Genomic DNA, 11391 nt, shown 5'->3' with positions numbered 1-11391 from the left:
GCGACTGCAGCCTGCACAGGGAAACCTCGCTGCTGCGCTGTGGCGGTGATCACCACACATCGCAATGCGATGCGCCCAAATCGCATTGCGTCAACTGTCGTGGAAGGCGCGCTGCCACCGAGCCTCGCTGGCAGGAAGAGCGTCGCATTGCCATTGCCCTCGGACCTTCTACCAAGCCACTTACGAGACAAGAAGCTCTCAAGGCCATCCGGCAAACAAAAGACAAGTCTTCTACCAACGCTGGCCTGCAAGACAACGTCACACCTCCGTGCGAGGCTGCATGTAACTCAGGAGCACCTCCGCCTGCAACACGCGCCGGCGCTGCACCTAACTATGCTCCCGCTCCATCTTCAGACGCTCGCTGCTTCCGCGACACCGTCGTTGGGCACACAGCCCCTCCCCTCCCGTCTAGTGCTCAGCATGACCAACGTGACACGGTCATCGCGGCAATGACCTCCGCTGTGCGAGCTCTAAAGCGCTAACCGCATGAGCCGATAATTCGCGGCGACGCGCCGCGCGATGGCATCGCGCGATGAGCTGAGGGCCGCCGAACCACTGTCGCTCATCCCGTCGCCCAGTTTCTGGGTTTGCAGAAAATTTCGCCCATCGCCCGGAAGGGCCGTGCGAGACTAGCCAATGACGGTAGGTCTTGCGCGTGCGCAACTTCCGATCCGTTTTGCGCGCGAAAGTCGTCGTTTTTTTTCAGCGGAGCAGCAGCCGACAAACCCCTCACCATGGCAGGTTTGCAATAATTTAATGAAAGCCTCATTAATGAGGTGACAGGGTGCTGTGGGATATGTCCCAAGTCGCAAAAGCGCCGAGATGTCGCCTGGCGCCGCATCGCAGGGTCCCTCGGGTTTTTATTGTGTTTTATCTTGTATGGAGCCTTAGGAACGTTGTTCTACGCGTTAATTAACGCAAAATGACTGAACGCTGAAGTGGCCCCAGTCGAGCAAAAGTGAAAACGCGCCGCTCCGACGCCGAGTCCCGTCGCTTCGTGCGGTTGGCGCCAGCGGTGGGCGACGGCGTCGTCATCGCGCGACGCATCGCGGAGGAATATCGTCTCATTCGGTTACCGCTTAATGGAAGAGATCCCAGACTCCTCTCCACCGCGTCAATTGTGCGCAGCGGGACTCGCCGCACAAGAGTGACTGCTTTGCGATGGCTAGAAAGCAACCTATGTGTCGGCCGCGGATCCTTCAATGGAACCCTCCGCCGCCGACAAGCTGAACTAGCCTCCTCTCTCCCACTCAGGTCCTCTGATGTGCTCGCACTTCAAGAGACCTACGCCGCAGAGGGAGAAGTGAGCCCACCTGGCTACGTTGGATACACCAGTGCCACGGAGTGCGCGAGTGATTATACGTGCGCGGATTCTCCATGCACCAAGCCCTCCCGCCCGCGTGGCTCTCCTCGTGCGGCAATCTAAGTGCGTGCATCTCTTCCGCACTCCCTAATACCCGCGAACGACTTACTCGTCGATAGTGTAGAGTGTGTTGCTCTCACAGTGCGTATGCGCGGTTGTGAGACCTCAGTCGCTTCTGTGTATGTGCGGCCGAACAATCCTCACTGGGACGTTCGCTTTGTTGTTCACCTGTGGGCACGCCTGACTCCCGATCATGTCAGGTGCGGTGACTTCAACACGCATCATGCTGCTTGGGGCTGCCGCACTACCACACGACAAGGTAGCCGCCTAAGCGATGCCATCTGTGCCACTGGTTCTCAATGACCCAACGCACAGCTAGCTCTGGGTAAACACCCTTCAGCTATCGACCTCACTCTTGTCTCTTCACACTGCAACTACGATTGGTGCACTACTCCTGACACTGAGGGTTCTGACCACCTCGTTATCGAGATCACCCCTCCCACCATCGCTCTTCCTGCCAGAAAGACTTATTCCGTCGTTAACTGGTCACAATTCCGACAGCTCTGCGCGGAGGAATCCAACAACGACGACTTCTTCGCGCACATTTCCTACTGTGCGAAGTCGTCCACTACTCAGTGCAGTGTGGTGCTCCAGTGCCGGACATCAAACTGCTCAACCTGCGCGCTGCCCGTCGCAGAGCCCAAGGCACAGACAAGCCGGAACACTGGACTGTGTATAACCGTCTTGTGTCGCCGCCATGCACTCCAAGCGCCTACGCCAGGGCCGGATTAAGAAAAATGGGGGCCCTGGGCTAATGCGCATGTAGGCTTTCCCTTTACAGCCCTCCTCCCCCCTGCTACACTACTGGAATATATCCAATATTTGATTTTAATTCCACCAAATTTAAAAGAGCGAAGTGCGATCAATGGGATTCATGCAACAGTAACGCATTATTAGTTTTAGTGCGCACAGAACACAAACGCGACTCTTGGAGCGCGCGACACGTGTCTGTCCGTAGCCGAGCGCCGATCGTCATGGAAGTGCCACGTGGGCCTACCGACAACATGCTGGGCTGCGTAGCAGCGCGCGCCGCCTCCTCTCCTCTTTCAGTGACGCCGTACACAAACAAAGCCACCACAAAAGCCGACAGACGGGTTTTCGTTCGCAGCACTGTTTTATTGCTAACGCATGAAAGACAAGCAGACTGAGCTAGCTTCCCACAGTTGAGCTGGGTACTCCGGCAGCGACTACGAAATAGAAACCCTCGTTAATTATTGCCCCGAGAGGGTAATAGTAAAGGTTAAAATTATCTTGATTTCACGAAGAACTTTTTCTACAGCCTTCGTGTGGCACATTTGAAAAGCAGAATTTAAGTCCTGGCTGAATAGTTAGCGCGGTCGGCTGCTGAGTCGAGTACCCGGGCTCAAACCCACCCACACGGCGGCCGCGTTTTGATGTAGACGAAATGCAAAAAGGCGCCCGTGTGCTGTGTGATGTCAGAACACGTCAAAGATCCCCATGTGGTCGAGGTTATTACTGAGCCCTTCACTACGGCACATGTTTCTCTCTTTTTATTCACACCTCCCCTCAAGACGCGGTTGAGGTGTCCACCTAGTAGTGAACCAGCTGCTGCGCCTTTTATTTCTCCAAAAATTGAAAATTTTAAACTGGCTCTACGAAACCAATCCGAAGAAAAAAGAACGAACAAAATAAATAGGCTCGGCCGCGGCGGTCGCATTTCGCGAAATGCTAGAGGCCCGTGTACTATGCGATATCAGCGCACTTTAAAGAACCGGAGGTGGTCGAAATTACCCACAGCCTTCCACTACGGCGTCCCGCATAGCCGGGCTTGATTTGAGACGTTAAACAAGATAAACGAGTGTTTAGCTTTCCTAGTGGACGCCGGAGCGCGAAGTGAAACTGTGAGTCTTCCAGGAAGCTATAGTCGGATACAGCTTAAGTCTGCAGTGAAGCTCCGCCCACATTCAGCCTCCGCGCACAGAATTCCTCTACGACGAAAAAGCAGTCCGCTGCTTAAACGTTTCTTGTTACCTAGACAAGAAGCTTATCACAAGAAAAAAAATTATGAACTCTAGAATTTTGATACGTGGATTGTTTCTTTCATATGGCCAAACATTAAAAAGCTGATTTCGGTTACTGTTGCGATTGGACAGCGGAGTAATGTAAGACGCCGCGGACAGCGGTCCAATGTTAGCAACTGCTGTTTTTTTTTAAGTTGTATCCTACTATAGCACAGCCTGACTTGTTTTTCGACTAGGTAAAGTTAAAAAAAAACGCGGTGTTGTATAAAACAATTCTGACAACCAAATGAAATATCTGTACGAAACTTGAACTCGAACAATCCACCGGTGAAACTGAGCGAAGCATACTACTGCACGCGTTTATTTCCTCAACTGTCTTTATATGATACTTGCACAAGTACACTCTAAGAAAAAAGGGTGTAAGAAGGGTGCATCTTCACGACTTATGCTATCTGAAGGCGCATGGACTAAAGAAGCACTTTGCAGAGTGCATCGTTACACCCGTGTGGAGGTGGTGGAGGCCGTTAGTCTCTTTCAGAAAACTTACCCCCTTTTTTACTCTTCAAACCAGCTGTGTTCCCTCTGCGCGAAGACGCTGTACAGCAAAGTATGCAGCCCTCACCGCCTCCCCTCCCTCTCGAAGATGGCCCTCTCCCGAAAGCGGGGTGGCGGGGTTATTTTGAGGACAATAGTTAAAAGCTATGCTGGCTCACGCTCCCCCACTGCATTGATCCTTTCACCCGCGCTGGCGACACTGACCGCGCCTCCTCGCTTCTTCAAGGGACCAGAAGCTATTTCTTCGAAGAACACGTACAGCGATCTTCTGCCCATCTCCGCCTGACATGGTCGGCAATAATGGCGGACGAAACGGCTTGGCGGATGCACAGAACGTTACTGAAGAAAGGTGCATTGGCCGCGATCGGCCACGACAACCATCACGGATGCAAACATGCTCTTGGTTGCTAACGACCAAAATAATCACTAATATTCGGTACATGTGCTTTCATACTCATGATTGGATATCATTTTAAAAAAGAAGTAAGTCAGCAAAGACAGACGGCATGATCGGTGCTGTGTTACTCCTCTGACCAATCGCAGCTCTGAACGAAATCAACAGTTTAGCGCTTCAACACACCAGAGGCATGAAAATTATTGCGCTTATAATTTCGGCTTGTGGTTAAGCTTTTATTAAAGAGGTAATAAAAGCTTTAAAAGGAACAGTTTTGCTTCACAGCCAGCGTAAGCTCTATTAGTCCGCGCTGTTCTTCATTTTCTAATAGCGTACGATAAGTATCAGGGCGGTTAATTCCCTCCGTACAATTTCGAATAACGTGCACTGCTTTTCGAATAACCCCTCGTTGTGGCACATGTTCCTGAGCAAATAACAGACGAATAACAGAAAGGGTTCAGGTTAACATGCATACAAGTTAATAAATCAAAATCAGACGAACGAGCGAGATTGTTGACGCTGTAATTTTATGTTAGCTGAAGATGCAATGTAACGCAAATCCCGAATAAATTGCACTCTCATATTTCTGCTCCATTTCAACAGCAAAAAAGAGCCCTACTCGCTGATAAACGCGTGATCTTCACCACTAATACTGACAACGCTGAAAAACAAAAATGCAAGAAACTAGGGAAGGAATAATTCTGCATCTGAACTGAGTTGTGAACGTGGCCTGACCATTCCATATATATAGGTACATTTTTGTTTAGAGCACTTTTACCAAGACACGAGCCAGGCCTCAGAGTCGCACTTTTGCTGGTCTACTATGAGATCACCAGCATTTGTACATCTGCTCGGAAACTCCTCAACGCAGTGTAAAAGACATTTCTGCGTTTCCTTTCCATCAAGTGTACGGATCCTTTCTCTCGGCACAAGATAGCGAAGCCCATAGTAATCAGTTTTCGAGATAGCTGCATTTCCTGATCATGTTTTGGCGCGTACAAGTGTTTCACATAGAAGCAATTCAATTTCAGCTTATTTTAAATTGATAAACAGGGAGCGAGGTGACCAACGCGATTTAAGTCTATTCGAACTTCTCTTGCGTATGAAATTGTGCTGCACGCCTACAAGAGCAGAAATTAGCTTAAACTCAGTGTACGTGTGCGTAACTTTTAGCTTTTAGGTTGTTCCGCGCAGCTTTAATGCAGTCAAGTATAGTACTGATATTCAGAAATGAAGTTGACTGCCTCCAATTTTTTTTTTTCGAACTGTAGCGGTATGGAAGCATCGAATTCAGCAACAAACCGGGTGCCAGAGGAAACAGTAATCAAGGCGCTTATATTGAGGCAGTGCATTGTGAATTCTTATGGAATGGTTCATGCGTCAGGAAATAACTCTTTCTTTTAGAGGCTAATGATAAGCACTAAACAGTACATTGCACTAGATAGACGCTGCCCGAAGACCCAAGCTCGAAAATAAATGAAACTACGGCGTATAAACCGGCAGGTTTTCCTTCATCATCGTAAGTTGCTTCGGATGACTGAGACTTTTGTCTTGTATGCACAAATAAAACTGAGCTAAAGGACACATTGTATCGCACTGACGAACCAATCTTTAACAAAAGCATAAATTCAGCGGTGGCAACTGCCTATATTGAATAAAATGAAAGCGCGTATAATAGACGGAATCGCCCGAATAACCAGTCGGTTGAAGAGTCTTAACGGATGCTTGCTGGCATAGCGCTGGCAGTGCTCCATTTCTGCTCTGTTGACCCATTTTGAAAATATTTTGAGAACTTCGCGAACACTGGAACGATGAGAGGTGAGAACTGCTGCATCAGCAGTGGTCGACTGTCGTTTGAAGCCCTCTTCTGCGCCATCTTCCTCAAATGTTCAAATGTTGTGAATCCCCTTTGTTTGCCTGACGCTTCTGATCACTCGATGCGGCTTTATTAAATCAATATTTCTACAGCTGTATCTATTTCGATTGAGTTAAACTATTTTTGAACAGAGTGGTTTTTCTTTCTTCGGATTCTCCTCACACGTGCGGCCCCATAAGCACAAAAGAAAGTTGAAATTTCTCGCAGCAATATCACGCGGCAATATCAGTATTTAAAACTGTTACTGTGCCTGACATTGAATCAATAATGCTGCAGCATTTACATCGCTTTTTTAGCCGGTTCTATGACTGATTTAGAAGTACAGGAAGGGCAGTTTATTGATATATATTTCGCAGTGCCTTCTGTACGCGGTAGTAAATGAGAGCTGACGAGAACTTCCGAATGATGCTCGTAACTTTAAGCTGCAGCTGCTCTGAAAACTATTCTGTTGCATACGCCACACATTTATGGCAGCATCTGCGTAATTCATACTGCGTAATAGCTGGCTGCATTAAAAGCTTCAAAGGGATACTGCAAGGACTGACAAGACGAGTCTCGCCGCGCTCGTTGTCTCCGATAACGGAAGAGTTGTGCGCACGCCGAAAGCGCGGAAAAATACGTGCCACAAGGGCAGTGAGGCGCATGCAAAAATAATAAGCTACCAGCACATTGCAACGACCAAAGGTTGTCGCCCGCACGTGGGCGGCTTGACCTTGGGACACTACTGGGAACGCAGACGTTCTTTCAGTCAGCGGAGAAAAGGAAAAGAGGGGAAGCGCGGGGTCCGGCGGAACGAAAGAAAGGCACGAAGCATGGAGGAAGGAAAACCTCCTCTGTAATTCCTCTATGGTGCGAAGCAAGCTTTGGAAGCGATGGCTGGCGATGGGTTGTAGTTTCTCGTGGTTTCTCCCTTCTCTCTCTTCAGGTCACGTGCCTGTCTATTTGGATTGGCCGCTCGCGTAGAGTCGAAGACGAAGCCGCTGTTTACCGCGCCTGGGTGCCGTCGTGCAAGTCGCGACGCGCATTCCTGTTTTCATCTTGTAGTACGGGCCTGTGTGCGTTTAGGTTCTGTTCAGCGATTACTTCATCGTGCAAGCTTCATCGATGTGTGACGCTGCAGTGGGCGACATCTTCGCGAAAGAGTCAACGTCTGAAAGAAACAGCGCACGCCAGATCGTCGCGGCGCCCTCATCGTACGGATTCTTTGCGCCCAATTTCAACCGTACAAGTAAGTGACATTTTCGTTTGGTCATACGGGTTGTTTCCTGCCATCAAGTTATGGTGTGTTCAGTACAGATTTTTTTATCATGGATTGTGTGCGCGAGCCGCTGCTTGTTGCTATTTTCTTGTTTTGAGCCGGTCGCGTGCGGCCGGAGGGAGCCTATCGTGTACAACACACGATCGCAGCGGCGCAATCTGCCGGCGTCTTTCTCATGCTTTCTTTCGCTGCAGGCCCTGATCCTTCGTCTGCCGTGCGAAAGAACATTGCCGGTCGTCTCTTCAACGCCAAGTATTTGTCCCTGCTCACGACCATTCAGTAAGGTAAGTCCAAGCCGCAGTCTCCGTTCAGAAAGGGGCGAGTAAATTAGGGTGCGCGCTTCTGTGGCACGTAGTACTGCGCGCAGTGCTCACATCTACTGCAGCACTGTATATGTGATTCTTATTGGACCATAATCCCTTTGTAATTTTAGCGCTGCAAGGCAACTCCTTCTGCCAGGCCGCTTTTTTTTTTTTTTTGCGAATGGACGGCGTCAATTTTTTTTTCTTTATCACGGACTAGCAAGCAAACGATAAAACAGTAAACGTGAAATTTATTTATGCATAGGCACGAAATTAGCAGCTCATTTGTGCTCTGCGCTTCCTGGCATGCGGCCGTTTTCGCTTACACCTTGCAATATTTTTGCTAACCCAGAATGTGACTTATCATGCCAGCAGTTTTACTGCATTCGAATGGCAAGATGCGCTTGCTAATGGTGTTAAGTTGATATGTAACTGGCTCTTCACTCAGGCTGAGAACTAATAGAGAAAAGTGAACTTGTTTAGTTCTTTTTACTAGTGAAAAGGTCGGGGCTAGTTGGTGGCCAAACATTAGCTCACAAAAGCGTACAGTCTATGTCACCTCTTTTTGTGCTCTTGTATTCTCTTATGAAAGAGGGAGACTTTAGGTTTGATGTCGCTCTAGGAGGTTGAATAGAAGAATATGCTAGTATCTAAGCTTTTCTGTTTAGAACAATAAGGATTTTGGTTGCACTGCTGTAATCTGTCAACGAAAAAAAAATTCTGTAATGAATACTGTCAATCTCGTTAGCAGTAGCAGTATAGTTCTTTCTTTTTTCTGCAGTGGCTGTTAGAAAATATGTTAATTATGTTAGGCACTTAGTGGCAATTCACTGGTAATAGGCCATTGTGCTGTGGAAGTTTGTGTAGGCTTACTGTGCCAGTGCATTGCGTCAATTATGCCTCTTATAAATATGTGGCAAGTGCTGTAATGGATAAAATTTGCAATAAAAAGTTGTTTGTTATTTTCAAAATATTCCTGTAGTTTTTTGAGCATGTGTGCTGCCGTTACGTGGTTTAATGAACATATAAGTTATCACTAACCATTACACTAACGCTATAAATGACGCCTCTATTGCAGTGCACCTGGGAGAAGGAGGGATGCAAAGGTGCACAACCATTGTCACTCCTAGCACCGAAGTTCAGCCTGGATTCTTCAAAACCGTACAAGTGGCCGGGACTAGATGTGTGTGGTATGTATGTTTTTATGTAATTGGGACATTGTTGCAAGTTCATCATCACTTGATGTCCATCCGTGAACATAGTATGCTATGTTGCACAGCTGCAGCCATTCTATTACAGAGATTTTAGAGCTTTTCAATGTTTTCGAGGACTTAGTTCTGGAAGAATTTCTGAATAATGGTTTGATTAATTGTGACCACTTTTTATGGCATGAAGTATAAATGCAGTTTTTTTTCTGCAAAAGTAGGCTGGACTTCAGCAAAGATTTCATATTGAATTAGTTTGAGAGGTGCTGCCTACAATCCATGTTGCTGATGTCAGAAAAAAATGACACAATTATGGTAATGCTTGGCAGGGTGGCATGCTACCAAGCTAATATGACTAGCACCGTTTATGCATGTGAAGCTTAATGTGATATGCAGCTACGTGAGGCTGTTAATCTTCTTTGCACTGTTCACACTTTCTTTTTGAGTAGGAAGGTGCTGTTCACTGATGTGAATAATTTCCAACAACTCACATGAATCCATATTAGTTTTATTTCACATCGGAGCGAACTTAAAATTTAATTAAGCTCACGTTCCCTGCATGTGACAGCAGATATGGAAGGCAACTGTTTTAATAGCCATTCTTGAATGCTGTCAGTCAGTGTTTACAATTTCATTATGCTAAGCATCTGAAAAGATGTGTAAAGGTAACATTCTATTGTGCCAGCAAAATGTAATTCATGAGAATTACTGCTGCTGCATATGCTGCAAGCATTGGATGAAGCAGCACTGTCTAAATAAAAAGACGAGATTTGTAATTTCCTCAAGCAAAAATAGTGCTTTAGAAGGAGACTGTTCTATGCTGCTTGTGTAGTTAATGTAGTCTGTCAGTGAAGGCCAGTCCATAACCAAAGCTTTTTGCACAGGCATAATGTAGAGGTGTAGTATGAAACAGGCTATGAACGTGAATAAAAAGTATCTGTATTATAATGTGGTCCAAATAATTTTTTGGGTATGACGTTACCTCATGCATGGAGACAATTCTTTAGATGTGTAAGTTGCCCTTGCTATTATTTCACATTTAGCCGAAAGCTTTTCTTTGTTTTCCAGGAGTGGTACGCTAAGATTTATAGTGCATAGCCTTTGTGCATAGGCCTTTCACCAGGTATTTAAACTGTATCGAAAGGCTGTGACAATGGAATGCACCCAAAAATGCCATCACAGGGACAAGCTTCCTGCTGTTTGCTAATTGGAAATGAATTCACAGGTAATATATGCAGGGAAAATTACAGTTGGAAGTATCACTCATTGATGCTCAGATAATCACCTACACTTCCCTTTTAGGAAGAAAATTCACTGTATGGGCAACAAAACATATAATGGCATCAGAGACCAGAGACATATTGTTAGCAAGGGCTGCATGAAACCTTAACCATTCTAGATACGGAGAAATAAAAACGAGAATGGAGGGAAGGGTTTGTTAAACGGCATTTCATTTTAGTATCACCTTTTAGTAGCTTCCATTTCATGCACATGTTTTTCTGTTTCTCGATATGACCCTCTTCTTAGTCTGGCATCCGGGATGCCTACAGCCTGACCGTGCAGCTGGGCACAATAGTCTGGATTTTTCCTGAGAAGCCAGTGTGCTTGTGATAATGTCAGCATATGTGAGTGATTAAGTAGCTGCCATTTAAGACATGTTTTGTTTTTCCTGCATATCTTTTCTGATTTTGGTTCTCAATAATAAACAGAAGCCTGCACTTGTGGCATTGTTTTCATGCATTTCCATTTATCCCTGCCTTTTGTGTGGTTTACACTTTTTGACCTGAATTAACTAAGCCCATGGTCACGTCTTCTGAGCTTTGTGGTTGCAAAATTCATTATATGTTTTCTTCTCTGTGCAGGTCAAATACATGGTACATACTGCCTCCACCTGTATGAAGAAGACTGCCAGGGTCATTGCTGTAATATGGTGTAGCATGTGGCAAAATAAATATGACGGTATGTTTCTTTCTCCCATTCGTTTATGAATTCTTTGTGTACATTCTGCAGTAGTACCTGCACCTGAACACACAATGACACAGACCATCTCACATGAAAGATTCGTCGCAACATTTTGACACTGCCTGCACTTCCAGAAAGACTCGGGCTTCTACCGTATGGGTCAACTTTAGTTCTGCATTCAGTGGGCAGGTTTACGCTACAGAAGGGTAATAATGCTCTCGTGTGGATAGTATAAATACACCACCGAGTAGTGCATAGATACCCCTTGCAGTAGGGCATTACTTTGTACCACTAGAAGGGTAACTTTATCCATCATGTAAGGGTATAAGCTGGCACCACAGGGGTGCAAACTTTGCTCTGTTTATGACGGTATAAGTTTAGTCTTTGACAAAGTAACTTTGCACTTCTATACGTAGCATAAATTTACCTGCTAA

At 46.4% G+C, this 11391-nt stretch overlaps 1 long non-coding RNA gene across 1 annotated transcript; it reads left to right on the top strand.

The window, feature by feature from the left end:
• The first annotated feature begins 6896 nt into the window (after window positions 1-6896).
• LOC149356606 (uncharacterized) lies at window positions 6897-10972 on the top strand. The gene is made up of 4 exons (XR_016289826.1): window positions 6897-7458; window positions 7683-7772; window positions 8869-8980; window positions 10858-10972. It is a non-coding gene; the product is annotated as an uncharacterized LOC149356606 (long non-coding RNA).
• The last annotated feature ends 419 nt before the right edge of the window (window positions 10973-11391 follow it).

This window comes from Amblyomma mixtum, chromosome 3 (genome assembly GCF_055824585.1).
Source record: "Amblyomma mixtum isolate Tamu chromosome 3, ASM5582458v1, whole genome shotgun sequence".
NCBI lineage: Eukaryota > Metazoa > Arthropoda > Arachnida > Ixodida > Ixodidae > Amblyomma > Amblyomma mixtum.
The sequence above is the reverse complement of the archived record's forward strand: the minus strand, read 5'-3'. Positions and strand labels throughout refer to the sequence as shown.